At 44.9% G+C, this 23,657-nt stretch overlaps 1 pseudogene; it reads left to right on the top strand.

Moving 5' to 3' along the window:
- The first annotated feature begins 1,907 nt into the window (after positions 1 to 1,907).
- LOC113899307 lies at positions 1,908 to 19,694 on the top strand (annotated as a pseudogene).
- Positions 19,695 to 23,657: the final 3,963 nt, after the last annotated feature.

Genomic DNA, 23,657 nt, shown 5'->3' with positions numbered 1-23,657 from the left:
CAGAGATTTAAGAATAAACTGCCTGGAGTGACACTGACAAAAAGTTAAGTAGGAGGATGAGGAAACCCTTCTATTTTGAATCCCTGGCTACAGGGGAGGTAAGGAACCATAATAAATGAATAGGAACCATAGGAGCTAAGTTTCTGAGATAAAAGATTATGAATTTTTGTGTATATAGTTTGCTTCAAAAGCACTACCTGCTTTGATATTTGCCTAAGATTTACTAAAGTTTAAGTGCTTAAATAAGGGAATTGGTTTTATGTAAATCAGTTCAGAACTATAGATTTGTGGAGATTTGAGCAGAGGGTCAGAATCCTAAACATCAGGAAAACACAAGTTCGCTGTGCACACAAGGCCTGATGCCATTCAAAGCCTGAGCACTTAAAAACCAAAAATGGCTTCTTGAAAGTAAATGTTTGCAGACACAGCCAGACAGCACAGGGGAAGAGTGTGACTAAGAAATTTAACCCAGGGGTCTAAAGGGGTCCCTACAACCTCACTAGCTCACTGCAGCCAAATCTCCATTCATTCATTTTTTTTTCATTCCTTTAACAAATATCTGTTAAGCAAGTACCAGGTGGTGGGCACCCTGTTAAATGTGATAAATGCAGCACAGTCCGTTAGAGTCAGTCCCATAAATGCTAGAAGGGGAGTAAGCACAGGACCACTAGGTCACATGGAGGAGATAATACATCAGAAGGGATCCCCTTGATGCACTGAAAACAGAGAAGAGGCCGGGGGAGGGAAAGCAGGCAGGCCAAAGCACTGCAAGCAGGGTGAGCTGCATCCAGAGGTTCAGGCCAGGGGTCTCTCAAGGATAGGATGATGAAACGCACATCAACCCTTATAAGAAGCTACAGAACTGCTTATATTTAGGCAGTTTACAAAGCCCTTTCACACCTCAATTTGTTTGGTCTTCAGGCAGCAAACCTGTATAGTACATGTTCATTATCCTAAGGGTCTCGATGAATAAATAATTTTTGAACCTGTGTGAGAATAGGTTAGGATTTGCTTCTAAACAGCAGAAACCACTCCAGTTAGTGTAAACAGAAAAGATTTCATATGGGAAAGTCTGTGTTCAGAAAACCATGAGAAGGACTAGAAGAACAGGCTCTAGGCTGAGCTTCCCAGGGTGATCCCCAGACCGCCCGGGATCTAGCCCAACCAGGGAGGTGTTGTATCAGCTCCTTAAGCAGAGGTGCTGCTGCCTGCAACTGATTAACTTTCTAGAAACCTCTCTAGACCAAGCTCACCAAGAGAAAGACCCAACAGAAACCAGTATGTTTAGGCCCCTGACCCGAGCTTGGAGAGGCCTCCTGCCCTCTAAGGCCTCGCTGTCCATGAGGAGCATCAGCAGGGGAGCCAGGGGTAACACCAACCCCATCAACAAAGTCGCTGTGGTCACAGGCTCTACAACTGCATGAGAGAACGTTTGGGGGACCTGGGAATTGTGGGCATCTCTAGATTTTGTCAACCTCGTTGTCTTAATTCATCCCCACAGAGCAGAGCCTACCAGGTAGAAGTGGCGTAGTTTATTTGGGAATGTGACCCTAAGGAGAAAGAGGAGGGGAGCAGGAAAGGAGAGAAAGCCAGCATGGGCCGGTCATGGAGTTGGCTGCCACTACAGGCCACCAGGTGCTAGATTCTACAGGTCCTCCAGGCAACTTAGGAACTACATCTCAGAGCATCCATCAGGGAAAGTCAGGGGGACAGTTCAGCCATTCGTACCCTTCCTCCACTGATCGAGAGACGCCCTGGATGGAGTTAGACCCCATGCTTCCAAGTTGCATGCTTGTAGGTGCCCAGTGGTTTCACAGACTGGAGGCAACAAACTCTCAGGTTGCAGTTGTTTGAATAGAAAGTGAAGCTAAAATCTGATATACACAGGCAGGCTGTCCAACACACCCATGAAGGAAAGTGCCCTCTTGAGTCTCTCCGGTCCTCTGATCATCCGTGAGCAGGGCACAAGGTTAGCTGCTCCAGGATAGTAGGAAATTCACTTGGGGCCTTAAGGCTAGAAATGCAGCAAGAAAGGAAGGGCTCAGCCCTGGGCTGACTGTCACATCTTCTCCATCTCTCCTGCAGGATCAACTTCACCATCGCCCAGGGTCTGGCCCAGGATGGGGCCCACGTGGTGGTCAGCGGCAGGAAGCAGCAGAAGGTGAACTGGGCAGTGGCAGCACTGCAGAGGGAGGGGCTGGGCATGACAGGTACCTTGTGCCACACGGGGAAGGGCGAGGACTGGGAGGGGCTGGTGGCCACAGTGAGAGGCAGTCAAGGAGGTGGAGATGGAGTCACAGGGATACTGCTGCTTATAACCATTCCTAGGGAAGGACATGACACGAATCAAGTCAATTCCGTTTCATTTGGCTCCTGCCCAAGAGGTCCGCAGTCTGCCCCACAGATCTAGGCAGGAAGAGGAGATGCTGGTGTGCAAGAGAAGGTGTGCATGCTTAATTCTAGCATCAATATTGGCAGTATATACAGAGTGTTGTCGACTAGGGAAGCTCACTCAACCCTTGGTGTCTAGAGGTTTTATTGGGAGTCGGTCACAAAACACTCACATGATTGATCTTAGCTGCTCACCAGAGATCAAACTAATGCGGTGTGTCACCATGAAGGGATTTAGTGCTTTTCTAGATATGAAGACTAGGAGAAGGCAATGGCACCCCGCTCCAGTACTCTTGCCTGGAAAATCCCATGGATGGAGGAGCCTGGAAGGCTGCAGTCCATGGGGTTGCTGAGAGTCGGACACGACTGAGCGACTTCACTTTCACTTTTCACTTTCATGCACTGGAGAAGGAAATGGCAACCCACTCCAGTGTTCTTGCCTGGAGAATCCCAGGGATGGGGGAGCCTGGTGGGCTGCCGTCTATGGGGTCGCACAGAGTCGGACACAACTGAAGCGACTTAGCAGCTGCAGTAGCAGATATAAAGAGATGCAAGGATTGGAATCATGAAATCGGTTCCTAAAAGCATTAACTTCCTAAAGACTTGTTCTACCAGTTTCCCTGGAGCACAGAGTGCCTCACTCTCCACCCTGCACTCCCCTCAGCGGGTGTTGAAGGTCAGCAGCTGCAGCAGCACAGGGTTCAGTCTCTGCAGAGGCAGATGGCAAATGCCCTTGTTGTTGCTGTTCAGTCGCTGGGAAACGCTCTTGGCAAGAGCCAATTTGTAGTTGACAGGCAGTTTGTAGTTGACACTTTAAATTTGATTCCGAGACGGCTTCTCCAGACATCCTTAGCCTTCTCCCTTCATTCAACTAAGCAAACATTGTCAAACAACTTTCTACATGGTGGTCATGGTACCACACAGCACCTTAAGTCTCAAATATTTATGCGCGATCAGTACACAGGTGACCATTAAAGTTTTAAAAAATCAAGAAAGCTTAAACTCTGTAATGGAGAGGGAGACCGGTCTGGAGGGACATCTGAAAACTAAGTAGTTGCGACAGCTGTGGGGGCTGAAGACTCTGCATGAATATAACAGACACAGGCGTGGTGCTGACCATCCCATTTCCTCTCCTGCAGACATGGAGAGACTAGAGCTTCAGCCTCCTTGACGGCTAAATTGAAGCTACGTCATAATTTCTGCCTGTGCCTGGCTTTCTTAAGATTCCCCCAAGGAAAAAAAAAAAAGATTCCCCCAAGAACCTTGGCTCACCCTCTCACCTGTTGGTATGATTGGAAGTAAAGAATTCTGAAATGATGGCGTTGCCAGGTAGAAGCAACCAGATTCCTTGAGTTTCTACTTGAAGAACAGCTGCCCAGGAGGGACACAGAGCCTGCACTCAACTGTGACGCAAGCAATAAATTCTTCCTGGGTTAACCCACGGAGATTTGGGGGTTGCTTATTACCTAACCTAACAGCCCGCCCGATTACCATAAGTGAGTAGGGAGGGGGAGGGTCAGGCAGTCACTTTTCCCCATCACTAGTAGTAATCTCAAGCATAGACTCCCTGAAGCCCAGAAAAAGGAAGGAACTGGACTCCCTATGCAAGTCTGAGTCAGGGGCAAGAGCCTCCTCATAGCCTCTCGCCTTCCTGGAGACTATCTCTAAGATAGCCATGACTTCTCCTTCTGGCTAACTCCCTCCTACTCACAAAGGCTATGGCCTCCCCAGTTGACTTCCCAGAGAGTACCACCTGCCACCAACTTCAGAAGGAAGAACAGCTTTAGGGGACAAGCACGTGCAGAGACTGAGATGCCAGAATATGACAATGGACAGGTACCCACTGGGGCACTGGAGCAGTGGAGCTGGGAGGCTATTTCCAGAAGTCACCCAGGATATGAGTTGAGCAGATTTCTTTATTCCTCCTATTTAGAACCTACCCCAGTCCTTCCCAAGTCCATCCTAGCTATCCTGTGGCTTCATGCCCTGAGGGCATTGAAGCTATAAACAGGTTCTTGGATGCCCTTCTCCACCCCTGGACACTTGCCTCATTTTTCTCACTGCAGTGATGTTGTTTAGCAATGGCATATAAACTTTCTAAGCTGAAGGCAGTGTGGGGTCATTCGGCCATCACGTAGCAGCTTCTTGATAAACTCTTGTTGAATCATTAGGATAATTAAGGGAGCTTGGATCAGAGGCACACCCTTAGCATCTCCAAATCAGATGTGAAGAGAAACCAGTAGCCACACTAATCCCCAAACAGAAAACAGCCAATCCCACAGCAGGACCAGTGTTCCACCGTCAAAGGCAGAGTCGTGAAGTTCTGGCTTAGAACTTAGAAGGAAGAACTCTTCCCTTCTCCAGCCCCACACACTGTCCAGTTACGTTTCCTGTGTCTGAACCAAAATGCTGAGATACAGAATCACTAACCTTCCCTCAGGGCCCCTGAGGAATTAATACTCCCTGGGAAGGCTAGACATTCCCTGGGAGACAAAGAGAGAGAGAACCTGAGGGCACTGACCAAACCTAACAATTTTATCTCGAATCTAACTGGTTACCAGAAATGTAACAGGAACAATGGAGCAATTCCTCCCTTTGTGAATTATTGTTATACCAATAAAGGATATTAAACTGAATGAGGGCCTGGATTCAGACTCTGTAGATAAATGGTGCCCCGCTAGCCCTCCCCTGATGTATTATCCACTAGGATATAGTACATGGTTCTTGGATGCTTGCAGGCATCCCAGCAGATCTCTCTTTGCTCCTACACATTTGCACAGAAGCAGAACTCCTAAGAGGAAGGAAGCTGAATCCCTTTGACAACCAAGGTTCCTACAGAATCTCTGAGGAGCTAGAGTGGCCCTGACCAAGACCAGCTGGCAGGTCCACTGATGTGGCCCCTGAAAGAGAATTGTGTAGGGAGAGAAGGAGGTAGACGCGGTGGAAAGAGGACTCAGCTGATGCCAGAAACTGCCCTGACCCTGTCAGCCCCAAATCAGGTTTTTGCCCCCCCACCAAGGGCTCAAGGCTGTTTTGAGCAGGTGTAACCCAGAGGAGAGGGCGTTATCTCTCCACACTACTCAACACACACACACACACACACATTTTACACCCACCCATAACCCACTAGGAGGTGGCTGCTCTTACTGGGAAGGCGGGGGTGGTGGGTGAGGGCTGGAGAAGCTGCCACGTGATGACACACAAATGGACTCCACCAGGCTCCTTTGTCTGAAGTTTTAGAATCTAACTGACAAATATTTGCAGCCCAAAGACAGGAACAAAGTAGTAACCCACTCCCCAGTTCTTTTCCTGATTTCTGGATATTCTTAAACCTCATGCAATCATTTTGTTTTTAAAACAAAAAAATGTAAAGAATAAAATTTAAATGGCTTATAATACCACATCTCAGACATTTTCTACTAACCATTTACAAATGAAAGCAATATGATACCTGGATGTAAGTCAAATATTACAGAAAGGTATAAATTGCTTTTTAAAAACCTGCCATTTCACAGCCTGGATGGGAGGGGAGTTTGAAGGAGAATGGACACATATATACGTATGGCTGAGTCCTTTCACTGCTCACCTAAAACTGTCACAACTTTGTTAATTGGCTATGGTGGTGGTTTAGTCACTGAGTCGTGTCTGACCCTTGGGACCCCATGGACTGTAGCCTGCCAGGCTCCTCTGTCCATGGGATTTCCCAGGCAAGAATACTGCAGTGGGTTGCCCTTTCCTCCTCCCCAGGAAGATCCTTCCTGACTCAGGGATTGAACCTGGGTCTCCTGCATTGCAGGCAGATTCTTTACCAACTGAGCCACTAGGGAAGTTGATGGCTATATGCCAATATAAAGTAAAAAGTATATTTGCTAGGTACCCCAATACAAAATAGTTTAAAAAAGTAAAATAAAAACCCTGCCATTTCATTCCCAAAAGGAGAATCACTCCAAACAGTGATGCCAGCTGGGTAGCCAGTAATCCAGTTCTAAAACCCTGTGCCATCATCTGCTTTTTTAGAACACCCTGGTGCCCACCATCCCTGCTTGAGTTTCCCAAGAAGCCAACTCTGAGACAGAGATTAACATGTAGGAGGTTTGCTGGGGAGTGCTTTTGATACCAACACCTGGGAAAGGGAAGAGAGGGGAGCAGGGTTGGGCAGAGGATAAGGTCTAGCTGAAGGCAGTCTCAGTGGAACATCTCAGTTGGTCCTGCAGGGAGCTGAGGATGGGATGACCCTTCAGAACTCCCCTGAGCTGGAGTGAGAGGCCTGGGCTCCATACCATTCATTCACCGACCACTGGACGTGGGTTGCCGGAATGGGGGGTTCTCTTTGGCTCTCTTCAGAAATCCCTGAAGGGTGTTGATTGCTGAGGACTTTCTGCCAGCTGCACTCCCAGAAGTTGAGATAATAAGTGTTCTTATCCTGAAGGGTAATTTTGGCAGCAAAGGTAAGCAACCACCACATAACCCAAGCTCTGGGACTAGTCTTACCTACTATATAAACTCTGAGGTACTCTTTGTCAATAGAAAAATGTCCCTGGGGATTATGTGCTCTGTCCTCTGCTCATTTCCAGGAACACAGAACCTTGACATCATGGAGCCTGTGCCCTCACCAGTCTCAGAATCTATTACAATAATTTCTTTATGGCTCAATCTTACGGCTGTTGGCAGGAGGCCTCAGTTACCCACAATATGGGCCTCTCCTTAGGTCTACCTCGCAACATGGTAGCTGGCTTTCCCCAGAGCAGGTGGTCCCAGAATGAGGGGGAAAACTCAATGTCATTCCAATCCCAATCTCAGACACCACAAATCACTACTTCTGCCACATTCTATACTTTAAAAAGCAAGTCACTAAGTACCTCCTACACTTAAGGTGAGGAGAATTAGGCTTCACCTTTTGAAGAAGTAGTATCAAATAACTGTGGACATATTTACAAACCACAACATATATAGAGAAGGATATTTCCCAAATCAACAATGATAGATACTTCTGAGAAAGGGAGTAGATCAGAGGAGTCAGGTAAAATGAAGCTTTTGTCTTCTCTGTGTTTTAATAATAAGATTGCATTCTTGTCACACTCTTGTAATTGAAAATTAAATATTTTTGACTACTACACATATGGCAAGCAATGAAACCGGTAGGAAACCAGAAGCTCACCTGAGGGACAGACTGGGACTTACCACCCACCTCTGTCATGGTTTCTCCTGCCTGAACCCACCCAGGAGACCCAAGGGAGCAAGGAAGAAAATGAGGATAGCTAAGAGCTTCTCAGAGGAGCCATCATTTTCCTAGCACACAAACGAGGAATCAGATGACTGCACTTTACTGAGAAATGAAAGGTTGGGAAAAAACATTAGAACCATTAGTCTGTTTCCTCCATCCCCATTCTTCATCCATAATTTCATTTAATGCGGAAATCATCCTATTAGTTTTGATGGCTTGATTACAGACTTTGGATGGGGTGCAGACAACCCAGGGAAAGTGTCCAAGAGGGCCGAGCTGGGGGATTCGACACCCTGTGGCCCTCCTCAATCTGGGCCCGCAGGTCCACTCCCATTCCTGTGTTCCACATAGACCTCTCATTCTTCAACAGCTAGGGCCAGCGCCAGCATCTCCGCGCAGTTAGGGGAGCCCTGTGGGAGAATCCGTCCCTGCCCCAGCAGAGAAAGCACAAAGCGGGTGGTTAGGGGCTATCCCCCGGGAACTGAGGGCCTCCTTGGCGTTTTCTCCCTCCTGGGAGGCAAGGTGTCGCCACCCTTCCTGGGCCTTTGCTGACCCCTTCAGGCGAGGGAGGGAACTTCAGCTATGTCTACACAAGCACAACACTCCCACCTCTTCAGGCCCCAGAGCCCCCAGGCTCTGTCCCACATGGATAAAATCTTGCCCATCAGGGCATCAAGGAGGAATAAATAGGACCTTCTCTCCTTCTCTTCCTATAAAGGAAAGTAAATGTGACTTATTCTACTCATTTTACAGATTAAGAACCCCTCTGTGGACCCCAAAGGCATTGCGAGAGACACCCAAGGTTCAACCACTAGCTATCTCTAATCTAGATTCACAGCTCGTTTTTGTCTTTTTTGTGTGTGACTTACTTTTGGAGGAGATCATCACTGGATAACTTCTGGTTTGGAAGACTTTGGGGATTTGAATTTGACATTTTTTAATTTTGCAGTATCCAACAGTGGATGAGTTGGACTGTGAAGAAGGCTGAGCGCTGAAGAATTGATGCTTTTGAACTGTGGTGCTGGAGAAGACTCTTGAGAGTCCCTTGGACTGCAAGGAGATCCAACCAGTCCATTCTGAAGGAGATCAGCCCTGGGATTTCTCTGGAAGGAATGATGCTAAAGCTGAAACTCCAGTACTTTGGCCACCTCATGTGAAGAGTTGACTCCTTGGAAAAGACTCTGATGCTGGGAGGGATTGGGGGCAGGAGGAGAAGGGGACGACAGAGAATGAGATGGCTGGATGGCATCACTGACTTGATGGACGTGAGTCTGAGTGAACCCTGGGAGTTGGTGATGGACAGGGAGGCCTGGCGTGCTGCGATTCATGGGGTTGCAAAGAGTCGGACACGACTGAGCGACTGAACTGAACTGAACTGAACAATGGATACTTCTGGCTTGAAGAGTCTCAGAAAGGGAGATTTGGAACACCCAGAGAGTAGCTACAAGGAAAGAGCCACCCATGGGCAGTGGAATGCAGGCATCCGTCTTGAGTTGGAAGGGAACATGTGGGTGTAATAAATATCTCCACCTCCCTCTGCGCCCTCCATCTCCATGATCTGCTGATGCCAACAGCAGCTGAACCCAACCAGAAGCCAGAACCCATCAAAGTATGTTCATGATGTCCATATGGGCTAGCCTCTCTGTCTGGGAGTGGATGGGTGGAAAGTGAGTCTGGAAGGGCAAAAAGAAGACACCCAGAGCAGGAGCCAACGGAGGAAAAGAGCTGAGCTGCTTTTTGCACCTGTCTCTATTAATGATGTGAACAAATTGAGAAAACAATCCATAGCGATTCAGGAGCACACCTGGGAAGGCAGTGGTTTGTGGGCCACGGGGCTGTGCACCAGAATTTTGATTACAGTTGGTCCACTTGGTTTTGAGATTTATTTTGAAGGAGTTATTAACTTGAGCTTTAAACACGAACAAGCGGAATGATTAATTCTAAAACTGCTGCTGTTGCAGATCTTATCCTGAGTGCATCCTCATTAAAAAGAGAAAAATTCTTCCAAGTCATGAAACACAGTACCAGTCGATTTGTCTGAATGTGGAATCAGGAAGCAAGTGTCTATGTCAGGAAGGCTTGAGTGAGGACACCGGAGAAGTCCAATGGAAAAGACAAACGTCTTTAGACCTTAGAGGAGATGCAAAAGATTTAGGACAGGTCTTCCTAGCAGATGGTGATTCTTCCTCTTGGCCAGACGACCTGCCTATTTTGGGGTTAATCATCTCCATTTTACTCTTTTCAACATGAGGACTGTTGGTGAAAGAACAAGATGACTGAGAACTCAGTCATCTCTTTGATCTACTAGGAAAGCTGGAAACTTTCTCTGTATGCTTTTTTTTTTAATTTCATACAACCCTAAACTTGATCTTCCATCTTCCCTAAATTCTATCTGTGCTTTATTCTTTTGTGGAATCTTTTGGGTGTCCACAAACAAGTCCTTCATAATAAGATAGTTTGAGAACACTTTCTTATTTTAGGTGGGTAAACCAAGGTCTTTTTCTCATTGATTTTAATAAAAACTGAGGGTATAAACACATCAGTGTCTAGTACAGATGACTTCAGCAGCCATTTTTCACAAAGAGGACATGGAAGGGAGAAATTTCAGGTGATTGTCAGCAATTTTAACATCTGGGTATACAGTCAAGTTTCCTTTAATTGGAGCCTTCGGGTGAGCTGGGTTTTTGTCTCTTTGCTCAGAACCTCTGAAGGGGAAAGTTAAGAAAAGTTGAGTGTATTGCTATTAATTGCTTCTTCCCATTCCTGCAGTCCAAGAATCTAATGAGGTAAAACTAATAGGAAAACGTTTGCTGTGCTTCCACATACTTTGATAGGTGGAAAGACAGTCAACACAAATTTTCTATTCATTTGCTCACAAATGTGAGCCAATTTGGAGGTAGACTAGAAAGGATCGTTAACTCTGAGGTCAGGAGTTTGGTGTTCTAATTCCACTGTTTTACTAACTAGCTGTGTGTGCTCAGGGAAATTTTACTTAATTTTCTATTTCTTACAGCTTTCCAGCAGAATGATCAGAACATAGCAATCAATCTACATTCAGGAAACTAAAATGTCAGGTCCTAGGAGCAAGGGAGGTGGGGTATGGTAGCTGAGGGTGGTCACAAGGACAGGGTCACACCACACAGGACCTCGAAGACCTGGTTAAGCATGTTACTCTTTATTCTAAGATCATCAAGAGGGCCCTGAAGGATTTCAAGCAGGGGCTGACATAACTACATACTGGCTTGAAAAGATCATCCTGGTTCCATTTTGAGAAACGTATCAGAATCCCCTATATAATAATTGAAGTTCGTTATGTCAAAACATGTTCACATTACATGTGTTCCTATGCTATGGTATAATAAAGAATGTGTCTGGTCTTTGTCCCTGATTCATGGCTCAGAGCTTTTAAAACTCTTGGAATTCCCCAAGTGATAGAAGTATATTTGTTATTCCTGAGCCCCTGGGCCATACTTAAGTTTATATTAATAAGATCTGTATCCCGATCTGCTCCCGACCTGTATCCTTTATAATAAAACTGTAATAAATAACTATAATAAAACTGTGCTTTCCTGACTCAGGGACTTCCTTGGTTGTCCAGTGGCTAGGACTCTGTGCTTCCAATGCAGGGGTCACAGGTTTGATCCCTGGTCAGGAAACTAAGATTCCATATGCTGTGTGATGAGGTCAAAAATAATAATAAGATGACTTGAAGTAAAGTGAAGTCGCTCAGTCGTGTCCAACTCTTTGCAACCCCATGGACTATAGCCTACCAGGGTCTGCCGTCCATGGGATTTTCCAGACAAGAATACTGGAGTGGGCTGCCATTTCCTTCTTCAGGGGATCTTCCCAACCCAGGGATCGAAGCCGGGTCTCCTGCATTGCAGACAGACGCTTTATCGTCTGAGCCACGCTTCAGGATGGGCTGGCCACCAGAAAGACCAACCACCTGATCAGAACTTTAAATGATGTGTGACCAGTCTAGTCCTACTCCCACCATGGGGAGACCGGGACTGGCAACTGCATTTAGTCACCTGGTCAACTATTTAATCAATCATATCCATGCAATGAAGCCCCAATAAAAACTGAACCCTGGAGCTCAGGGGAGCATCCTGGTTGGTGAACACATCAGTGTGCCAGAAGGGTGAGGCATCTGGTTCCCTGGACACAGCAGAGAAACTGTGTTCAGGACCCTCCCGAACCTCACCCCATGTATCTTGTCATCTGGCTGCTCCTGATCTGTACCCTTTATAATAAAACTGTAATCATATAGTGCTTTCCTGAGTTCCATGAGTCATTCTAGAGAATTACCAAAACTGAGGAGAGTGTGGGAACCTCCTGGATTCGTAGCCAACTGGTCAAAAGTGTGGGTGACTTAGGAACCCCCACAGTGTGCCTTGCAACTGAAGTGAGGGCAGTTTTCCAGAGAACTGAGTTCCCACTGAAGGGGGGGGGGGGGGTCTGCACGAACTCCAGGGGGTTAGTGCCAGAATTGGATTGCAGTTCACCAGGTGGCGTCAGACCAGTGTAGGTTGAAACAGAATCCCAGGTTCTTTTGTTTTGCATGCTTGTGTGCTAAGTCAATTCAGTCATGTCCAACTCTTTGTGACCCCACGGACTGTAGCCCGCCAGGCTCCTCTGTCCATGGGATTCTCCAGGCAAGAATACTGGAGTGGGTTGCCATAGCCTCCTCTAGGAGATCTTCCCAACCCAGGGATGGAACCTGCGTCTCTTATGTCTCCTGCATTGGCAGATGGGTTCTTTAGTCATTCTCAATAACTTTCAAGTCAAAAAACCTTTTGTCAAAAGGAGTTTTTTAAAAATTGTACCCAAACTAAGAAATGGACATACTAATGCTAATGCTAAGTCACTTCAGTCGTGTCCGACTCTGTGCAACCCGATAGATGGCAGCCCAACAGGCTCCCCCGTCCCTGGGATTCTCCAGGCAAGAACACTGGAGTGGGTTGCCATTTCCTTCTCCAATGCATGAAAGTGAAAAGTGAAAGTAAAGTTGCTCAGTGGTGTCCGACCCTCAGCGACCCCATGGACTGCAGCCCTCCAGGCTCCTCCATCCATGGGATTTTCCAGGCAAGAGTACTGGAGTGGGGTGCCATTGCCTTCTCCGAAGAAATGGACATATTTGTCTGCATTGGAGAAAAACCACTGGCTTTGGGTAGCTCAAAATTCAAACCTGGTTACCTGGTGGCCCCCCTGAAGCCTCAGTGCCATTCATGCCTCTGGTTATTAGCCCTGATGTAACTTGGGAGTGAAATCTTGCTTTTCCATTACTGGCTATACTGCAGCCCCTGATATTTGCTTCTGAGATGTGTTACTTTCACTGGGCCTGGGAATCTGCATGTCTGTCATCTCCAGCCATGCTGTGTGGACTTCCTTCCCAACAAACAATGTGGGCTGGATATTTCGGTGACCTTTGAAATGAAACTTCAACCTTTCATAGTTGTTTAAACTAGTTGCTTACATAAGCATTGTTTGCCAACTCTAAAACCCCTCCATTTTCATACCCTTTCTGAACCAGCACACTCCTTGATTTCCCTGCAAATTAATAAATATTGAACTATGCTTGCAATCAATCTAAAATTTTATTGAATATCTTCTAGAAATGACTATAGTAAAATTTCAGGTTAATAGTGGGCAGGACAAATAAGTGTCTTCCGGAATACTGTCTTAACACGGCCTATTTCAGTCCAGACAGATCACAGGTTACACATTCAATATGCCCAAGTTAGGCACTGAATTGGAAAGGTCCTTTTTTTTTTTTTTTTTTTTGGACTGTGCTGCATGGCATGTGGGTCTCAGTTCCCTGATCAGGGATCAAACCCATGTCCTCTGCATTGCAAGTGGAGAGCCAGGGAAGTCCAAGATACTGGTATTACATGATTTAACAAATTCTGCCATTAAAGTTCTTTAGACCTTTTATGGACTTCTCTGGTGGACCAGTGGCTAAGATTCTGTGCTCCCAATGCAGAGGGCCCAGGTGGGATCCCTCGTCCGGGAACTAGATCCCACCTGCCACAACCAAGTGTTCACGTGCCATAGCTAAAGTTCCTGCCGGCCACAACTGAGACCCAGGGCAGCCAAATAAATAATTTTTTTAAGTTTTTAGGCCCTTTTAATTATTTGTATTATAAATTTGGTTATCAAGTTTTCCATAACTAGAGATAAAAACCCATTACAAATGATTCGCAAGAACAGCTCTCTTCTAAGATACCCACAGCATCAATGCTTCTGATCCCAGTAGCATAATAATAATTGTCCAGGAGGAAAATCCTCAATTGTCCATCACCTTTATCATAGATCGAGCTGGAAGAACTCCACCTGGCCACAGAGGAATTATGTTTTTTTTCTGCCTCCCATTATATTAAACACCCTTTTACATTTTCCTCTTTGCCTTACCATCCTAGACATTCTAATCATTCCTCCCAGAAAAACACAGAAAAAATAAATTTTTTAATGTTTAGAAGTTGTTAAAAGGAAAGGGTTGACTGGCATTGTCCTTGTGCCACTGGACGCAGGGCTCTTGATAGTTCAGTCTCTGGGCCTCATTCTGATTCATCTCGAGGTTCAACATCGCTGTCACTGCAGTCATCAGCCTAAGGCTGGCTTTGCAAGAATCACATAGAACCACAGGGTAGAGAAGGAGCTGGTGGATCCTGCCCTCAGCTTCCTGTGTCACCTTCTTTATTTCATGCCACCAAGACAAAGCTTAATTACAGGTTCTTACCCTTTCCAGCTGAGCTATTTAAAATCCTAAAAGATGATGCCGTTAGAGTGCTGCATTCAACATGTCAGGAAATTTAGAAAACTCAGCAGTGGCCACAAGACTGGAAAAGGTCAGTTTTCATTCTAATCCCAAAGAAGGGAAATGCCAAAGAATGCTCAAACTACCATGCAATTGTGCTCATTTCATATGCTAGTAAGGTTATGCTCAAAATCCTTCAAGCTAGGCTTTCAGCTGGGAAAGACTGAAAGCAAATGGAGAAGGAGGCAGCAGAGGATGAGATGGTTAGAAAGCATCACCTGGACATGAACCTGAGCAAACTCTGGGATATAGTGAAGGACAGAGGAGCCTGGCCTTCTGCAGTACATAGGGTTGCAGAGTAGGACATGATTTAGCAACGGAACAACAAATCTTAGTCCACTTTATCAAGACTTCCAGGGAATCATTAGAAATATGTCATTACTAATTGTTCCTGAGTATATAAGACAAGGATAACATTCTCTATTTTGGAGGAGTAGAAGGAAGAAAGTATATGGCATATAATATATGTCAGTTCAGTCCAGTCACTCAGTCGTGTCCACCTCTTTGTGACCCCATGGACTGCAGCACGCCAGGCTTCCCTGTCCATCACCAACTCCTGGAGCTTGCTCAAATTCGTGTCCATATATATATACATATATATAGTTATATATGTGCGTATGAGAGGTGAAAGACCTCACATGGGCTCAGTGCGTGTGTGCTCAGTCGTGTCCGACTCTGTGTGGTCCCATGGACTGTAGCCTGCCAGGCTCCCTTGTCCATGGAATTTTCCAGGCAAGAATACTGGAGTAGGTTGCCATTTCCTACTCTAGGGGGTCTTCCCAACCCAGGAATGGAACCCACACCTCTATGTCTCCGGCATTGGCAGGTGGATTCTTTACCACTGGTGCCATCTGGGAAGCCCATTGCACAGAATAATACCAAGATCTTATGAAATGGCTTGAATATATTAGCATACCCATCACAATCAAGTCCTGTACTGGAGTAGGTAGCCATTTCCCTTCTCCAGGGGATCTTTCCAACCCAGGGATTGAACCAGGGTCTCCCTCATTGCAGGCAGATTCTTTACCATCTGAGCCACCAAGGAAGCCCCTATCTGTGTGCGTATTATCTATATATAGATACACAAATACACACACATACATATTTTGGCTCTTTTTGTTTGTACGTGATTTCTATACCTTCTCACATAATTTTTCCGAAATATTTTCCCTTAGAGTATTCAGAGGTATTTTCAGGTAATAGTTACCAGAAAAAAGAAAATCAGAGTGCTTTAATAAGCTTTTATGGTTTTCATCAAAAGTAAGTATCTTTTTAAATATAACTGGTCCTTGTAATTGTAGAAATGTAGTCATATTAAACCCAGTAATGTAATTGATGAGATGTTTTTGATCTCCAATAATTGGGCCAACTACAAAGCCAACTAAGATATTTAAGTGTTATTTTCATTCCCAAAGAAAAGAAAGGGGAATGAAAAAAAGATAAAACCTTCTTGGTCACAGCTAGAACCCAGAGGACTATTTCACCTGTCTCTTGGCATGAATTTTACCTCAAACGCACACATACAAAAATCTGCTTCAAACAAACATCTACCATTAGCTCAAACCTGATCAATAAAGTCAGCAGAAGCGGGGCCCTCTTCATGCCATTAGAAAGAAAATACCCGCATTATTCAGGAGATCTGAAGAGAAAGAGATCCAAAAAAAACCTTCCCCTTGAAAATAGTAAGAAAAGTAAATAGTCATCTTTTAGATTCTGTGAATGGGGTGATATGGCTGAAACTTATTATACAGGTCTTCAAAAGATCCTTGTGCTGCTTTAGTTTTTAACCATTTTTTAATTTATCTATAGTTAATTTACAATGCGTTAGTTTTGGGTATACAGAAAATGACTCAGATATATATATACAGCTTCTTTTCCACTATTGGTTATTACTACATATTGAGTATACTTCCTGTGCTGTACACTAGGTCCTTGTTTTTATCTAGCTTATATATAGTAGTGTATCTGTGTCAATCCCAAACTCCTAATTTGCCTCTTCCCTGCCTGCTATCCCCTTTGGTAACCATGTTTGTTTTCTATGTCTGTGAGTCTATTTCTGTTTTGTTAACAAGTCCATTTACATCATTTTTTAAATTCCACATATAAGTGATATCATATATTTGTCTTTGTCTGATTAACTTCACTTAATATTTCATTTCACTTATTATACAGGGTCTTCAGAATATCCTTGTTCTGCTTTAGATTTAACTCCAGGGCTTTGTTCATTCTGATAGTGGGATAACACATGTGTTATGAGATGAAACAGAAAATTCTCTTCTGCTAGCTGAAATGGACTTACTCTCTTCAAGTCATAGGACAGGGTTTGTCCTCTTAGCTACAGAAATCGTTTATTTCTTCAGGATCTGAACTAAGACAGCACAGCTGTTCTGTGAAGGGCTCAGGATACACACCAGCTGGTGTCCCTTGGTGTGAGTGGGACTCACAGGAGCAGGGTCAGTGGGGCCCGGGGTCCCTCCCATGTCCTGTAGAGAGATGTGCTGGGGCCCAGTGAAAGATATGTGCTGAGAAGAGCCCCAGAGGGCTTGACCCACCCCTGGTATCCCTCTGTTTTATGAGATGTGTATAAAAGCATCCTCACATGAGGGATTAAACATTTTATTTATGCACACCAAACATTTTCTTTATGCACACCAAGGCCTTCCCTCCCTGGTGGCTCAGATGGTAAAGAATCTGCCTATAATGCAGGAGATCCGGGGTTTGATCCCTGGGTTGGGAAGATCCCCTGGAGAAGGGAATGGCTACCCACTCCAATATTCTTGCCTGGGGAATTCCATGGACAGAGGAGCCTGGCGGGCCACAGTCCATGGGGTTGAAAAGAGTCAGACACGAATGAGCGACTTTCACATGCACACCAAGCAGTTCTCATCGTAGGCGCCCACTGTCTAGGAGGATTCTCTGATGCCTCGGTTTCCAGATCCTGGAAACTTCAAGTCCCCGGGGGGACATTGAGTCTGAGAGCTGGCTCACTGCCAGGCAACTTAGACAGGAGCCCAGTGTCAGAGTCACGCACCAGACAGTGCTGCTTGTCTCCACAACACACAGCAGTACATAGCTGCACATACACACCTCCACAACATACACAAGTCTACTGTTGCTGGGGAGAGGTGGGAGTAATTAGTAGACTTTATTTTTTTAAGCAGGTTTTTAGTTTCAGGCAATGATGGTGTGTCAATGTACAACAGGTGCATCGGTTGCAACTATATCAGGTCTCTGTGTTTAAGGCAAACTTACATTAGAAGCAGTCCCAGGCTAGTTGGAATAAGGTGACTGGTTGGATTTCTAAGACCTTATAGAGCTTATGAGTCTGTTGCATCCCACATGAAGGGCAGTTTGGCAAGGTCAAGAACGAACTGTCTCTGTCTCTCTCTCATTCTTGATGTTAGAGTTCCACATCCACCAAGCTCTTTTTTTGTTACTAGAAAAGACAATAATCTTTCTAATTTTCATTCTTTTAAAAGTACCTTCTCTTTCTGCTTGTTATCAAACATGTATTTTCCTTATTGTTTAAATGTGTGTAAGAGGGGACTAGGAGAGGCGTTGGGACGCTATTACCGGGTTGGGCGGGCTGGGCTGGGGAGGGGTTTGAGGGTGAGTCCTGGGTCCCCCGCCCGCTGAGGAGACGGATGAGGATGGGCTTCCTCTCATGGGCTCAGGCATAGGCCTGACTAAGGTGCCAGCTATTCAACAGAAAAGAACGGTGGCATTTCTAAGCGAGTTTGCGATGCACACTGTACAGTTCCTCAACCACTTTTCTAGTTTGTGAGAAGAAACTAGCAGACCTTTCTCTTCGTATCCAGCAGACTGAAACAACTCTCAATATTTTAGATGCAAAGTTATCATCTATCCCAGGCCTAGATGATGTCACACTTGAAGCATCTCCTGTAAATGTCACTAGGATCACAAATGGAACACATTCTGAAGCCACTTGAGAGCAATCACAGCAGAACAGTTTGCAGGACTCTGGACCACAGCAAAGTGAAGTAACACCAGAAAATCTCTTAAGTGTAGCCAAGGATCCAGGATATGCCAGATATCTCAAAATGCTTCAAGTGGGTGTTCCAGTGATGGCGATAAGAAACAAAATGGTATCCGAAGGACTAGACCCAGATTTTCCTGAGAGGCCAGATGATCCAGTGCCTGATGGTGAAGGTGAAAAAAACACAGAAGAAAGTTCAGATGGCGAGTCTTCTTTTAGTGACTAAGCTTAATTTTCCTAACAATTACATATATGTGTGTTAGTGCACCTTTACATTCTACAGCAGAGAGAGCCTGAACTATAATTCTTAGTTATAAAAACATCAAGTGGCTACAGATCTGCCACCAAGCTTCCTCTATGTTAAAAAAAATAATAATAAAGCATTTATTTAAAAAAATATGTGTAAGACCCTCCCACTTTGGCCAGCAAGACCTGGACTTAAGCTTGGACTCTTCACTCACTAGTTCTAACTTACGAGGGATAGAACTAGTTTATCCCTAGTAAGTTACTTAGACTCTCAGAGGTTATTTTCTATCAGTAAAATGAGAGATTGATGATATCTGTCCACCTCATATAGTTATTGGGAAGATCAAAAGGAAAGATGCATGAACATAATTAACAAAATGAGGAATAAAAACCGTCTGGTCATTGCACAGAACTGTTTTATAAACAGAAGTCACTCTTCAAATGTTCATACATGTTCTACTAGCCCATATGACTCCTCTCTATTTCAAATCTAATCTCTTATTGGTTCTGGAAAAATGTGTTATTGCTTCTTTAATTATTGATTTCTTGCCTTTGATTTTGATTGCTTATTCAGGAGACCTAAGTATTCAGAAATTGCAATACGGAACTCTATTCCCCAGATCTGCCTTCTTGAAATGTTTCATTTCTCAGTTTCTTAAAATTCTGGATATATTGCTCAGGTTGTCTTCTTATTTAAGTGCCATTTCTGCTGTGTGCAGCTGAAACAATATTTTTAGTCTGTCTTTCACAATGATTGTTACTTTCATTCTTTTTCATTCTGACCTTCACTCACTTGAGAGGAAGAACAGTCCATTTCATTTCTTTGAAAAGAGGCTCCAACCAGTTTCTGAATTCTCTGTGTGGTTCCCCACGGTTGCTCTTTTTCAGGATTAATTAAAATAAAGTTTTCTGTACACTCTTTGGTCTTTTTGGAGTGATAAAATCTTTTTCAGGGAGCCCACATTAATTTTTCCTGTTTAATACATGCTCCCTTAAGTTATCTTAGTGACTGATCTCTGCTCTACTGCTGAAAATTCTTTAGTAAAATTTCTGATTGATTTTGATAGAATCTGTGATTAAGAGTTTGATTGGACTTCTGCTTACTCAACCATCTTCCTGGATGATTTTCCTACCATGTCAGATCTTTCTTCCTTCTGGTTCAACAGTCTGGAAAACTTCAACAACAAAGGATGGGATTAAAACCAGAGAGCCAAGCATTTTCAATAGAAAACTGGAAAATGCTTTTTGGTTCTGCTGTCAAGACTCAGGCGAACCTAGGAAGGGGAGTGTAAGGGTAGAATGTTGAAATAAAATCTTGCCACAAACCCCTTAATAACGCTACTAATTAACCTCATTCCTTAAGTTTCCGAGCCTTCCAGGCATCTTGCAAGTAGCAAAGTTTGCATTGATTTCCTTAGCTATAAATGAAGGAGTACTAAATTGTTTCCAAGGTCTTTTTCCAGCTCTGAATTTCTACATTAAATAATACTTAAGCTACAGGTTCATACGAATTGGTGACCAGAATTATCCCCACTTCCTGATACCCCACCTTCAAAATGTACACGTGTCTGTGCACATGTGCTCACACACACACACACCGGCCTATTTTGATTTCCCCATTTGTAAATTTTTAAAATCAACTCTTATTAAATGTAACATGAAGCAGTGAAAGGGGGAAATAAGAGAACTGAATAGGAAATTCCTCCCTCTGGAATCAGGGCAGCCTCTGCACCCCCAGATCTACCTCAACACCGGAGGTACCCTAGAATAGACCCCACAGGCAGCCAAGGCCTGGATGGGACACCAAGTCTCAGCCCAGTCTGGACTCTGCAAGGGGAGGCCCTGCAGCCCTCTGGTGGACACACTGTGGAACTGCAGCCTTCTCTGTATTTTTAAAAAAGCTCCAGTGACCTGAAACCCTAACCAAGGGCCTCCTAAGGGACAGGCTAGGTCTTTGCTTCGAAAATGGTGCCTTGTGTCATTTTGAGGCACATTATCCCCGCAGCTGTTAGATATGAGGCTTAAGAAAACTCAAGGATGGATTTCAAACGGTACTGTTAAATGACCTACATCTTTACTAGTATTTTGGGTTCTCCCAGCTGAAGAAACAAATTTTAATTCAAGTGTTTCAGGCAAAGCCTCCAGCCTCAGAGCTCTTGTCTCTCCTCTGAATTTCAAGTACTCTTAATTTGCATTGTCCAAACCCACGTCTCAAGAAGATATCTGTGGTAACTAGTAGCAGAAAACTGAGGGCTGAAATTGTTTTGACAGGCTCTGAATGGGAGAGTTGTGACAACTTTAAATTATTGTTCAGCCAGTGCTTAATGCATATCTATTTGCGTATTCATTCATGTAAGCTACAAATATTCATTAGCTCATGCTGCATCAGTCATTGCCTGTTTGCTCTCAGGCTTCTTTCTCATCCTTCTCTTAAAAACTGTTTCCTGCTTATCTTTGCCAACTATCTTCCAGTAAGAAGGGCCAATGGGAGGCAGTAGCAAGAGACTGGAGACTGAGAAGTAAGGAGAAGCCAGATTCTTTTTGTTGACCATCTCTCTCTGTTTTGAGCATCATTTTCCCATAGTGGTTCCCGTTCCCCATCAGCCAGCCCTTCCCCCCAGGGTCCTTGCCAGTCCCAACCATGGGACAGCCTCAGCCTCTGATTCTGGTGACACCATCCCTCTCCTGTGTGCTTCAAGCCCTCGTGGTGGTAGCATTCAGCTTCTCATCTCTGTGCACTTCCTGTGTAATCAGTTCCCTGTTTCAAATTCCCTCTTTGAAATTCCCTCTTTGAAATGCCTGGGATGATTCTGCTGTACTTGGTAATAAGGATATTGCAGTGGGCAAGACCGGCTCCATTCCAGATAGCATGGACCACACAGTCTATTGGGGAAAACCAACATGAAACAATCAGTAGCATGATAAACATTTCAAAAGAGAAGTATATAAGAACATACATCAGAGGGACCTAACCTAGAATAAGAATAAATTTTGTAGTTCCATAGGCAACACTAGAAACCCTAAGTCAATGGGTCCTTACCCAATGACACAGTCCCACGAGAGATGGTTGCAGCACAGCAAGTTTTAATGCTACCTCTCTCCCTTCCTGGATCCAGCAGGGAAGAAAAGGGTCCCTCACCAAAGAGGGACGTCAAAGGTTTCAAGGAGGATTCAGTGCATAGTAGTGGCAAAGAAGCAGAGATGGAGTAATTCTGACACTCTGCAGGGGTCCAAGAAAATTAGGTTCTGCCTGGTCCAGGCAAGGGAGAAACTAGAATCGTGGAGGAATGTATCCTCCCCCTGGCAACCACCAAAACACCAAAGTCAGGCAATGTCCAGGCCAAGCCCGACTTAGAGAAAATGCCTTCCCAAAGATTTAAACGCTAACATTTCAGTATTTCCTGAGCCTCCTCCCACCCCATCACTGCCCCCAGCAGTCCAGTCGATTGCTGTGCTCTTTTGTCCTAACAGGTTTCTACCTGTGCCTTGATGGGCTCGGGGCATTCTTATCCTCTCTATATACTCCTCCATCCTGAAGAATTCCAGAATTACTCAACACTTTGACTTTTGACTTCTCTTGCCAAATCATAAGAGGTCTAGATTAATGCATCAGACGTGGGAGGCAAACTCTCTTCATTTGTGCCACTTAAATCACTGTTGACCAGATCTAAAGTGTGTTTTTAAATGGAGGTTTCTAATTCCACACTGTAGAGGAAAATCATCACTGAAATGCACGGCCATTCAGGGCCACTGTGCCTTGCAAGGGCTCCCCATATGGAAGGAGGGAGAGAGCAAAGTAGGAGGATCTGTGTCCTCCTCCAGATCACTGCCTACCCTAGGTCAATACTGGAACTTGCACTCATGCTAAGTCGCTTTAGTCGTGTCCAGCTCTTTGTGACCCCATGGACTGTAGCCCGCCAGGCTCCTCTCTCCATGGGATTCTCCAGGCAAGAATACTGGAGTGGGTTGCTGTGCTCGCCTCCAGGGGTTCCTCTCAACCCGGGGATTGAACCCATGTCTCTTATGTCTTCTCCACTGGCAGGCAGGTTCTTTACCATTTAAGCCACCTGGGAAGCCCAACTAGAAAGCATATCTAAAAATGTTATGACTCAGCATACTACACCCGCCTGTCTCTCCTTAAACTTCAATTATACTTAGGCTACACCACCAAAATTCATGACTCTGGGAGCCATTGTGGGTCGGTTATGGCATCTGAGGCAGCCAAGAAAAGGAGGGAGCTCAGGTGTTGCTTGAGTCACTGGGACATAGGCCTGGAGCAGCCCTTCTCAATCTGGGTTCCATGAGAGAACTAAGCCCTAAGGCATCTATTATATGCAATGAATTATCTTGTATCTGTTATGCTTCCAGAATGGAACTAGCTATGTGCCATCCTTGGGAGACCAGAGAAAATAATCACTCTAATAATGTTCTATAGACTTTTATTCTCTCTAGGAACTCCTGTTGAGAAAGGCTGATAACCAATAACAAAAGCTGGTCCCAGTAATGCTTTTGTCTCTCTCTTGGATTCGTCTGGTTCACAGGGTTACATGTGAATGATCCCATCCAGGGGAATTCCCTGGCCATCCAGTGGTTAAGACTCAGCACTCACTGCTGGGTTCCTGGGTTCAATCCCTGGCATAGAACTAAGATTCCACAAGCCACAGGGCGCAGCCAAAATACAATGATTCCACCACAAACATTACTGTGAGTTGCGGAGGGATGTGTTTAAGAATATGGTTACAGGGGACTTCCAGTAGTTAAGGATTTGCCTTGCAATGCAGGGGACATGGGTTTGATCCCTGGTCAGGGCACTGAGATCCCACATGCCCCAGGTCAGTTGAGCCCCTGCACTCTGGAGCCCACATGCCACAACGAGAGATGCTACAATGAAGACCCAGTGCAGTCAAATAAATAAAGAAATATTTTAAAATGTAAACGTCATGAAGCCTATACCTAAATTAAAAAAAAAAAAAAGAATAAAA

The sequence above is a fragment of the Bos indicus x Bos taurus genome, chromosome 10 (assembly GCF_003369695.1).
Source record: "Bos indicus x Bos taurus breed Angus x Brahman F1 hybrid chromosome 10, Bos_hybrid_MaternalHap_v2.0, whole genome shotgun sequence".
NCBI lineage: Eukaryota > Metazoa > Chordata > Mammalia > Artiodactyla > Bovidae > Bos > Bos indicus x Bos taurus.
Note: the sequence above shows the minus strand (reverse complement) of the source record. Positions and strands in the feature narration are given on the sequence as shown.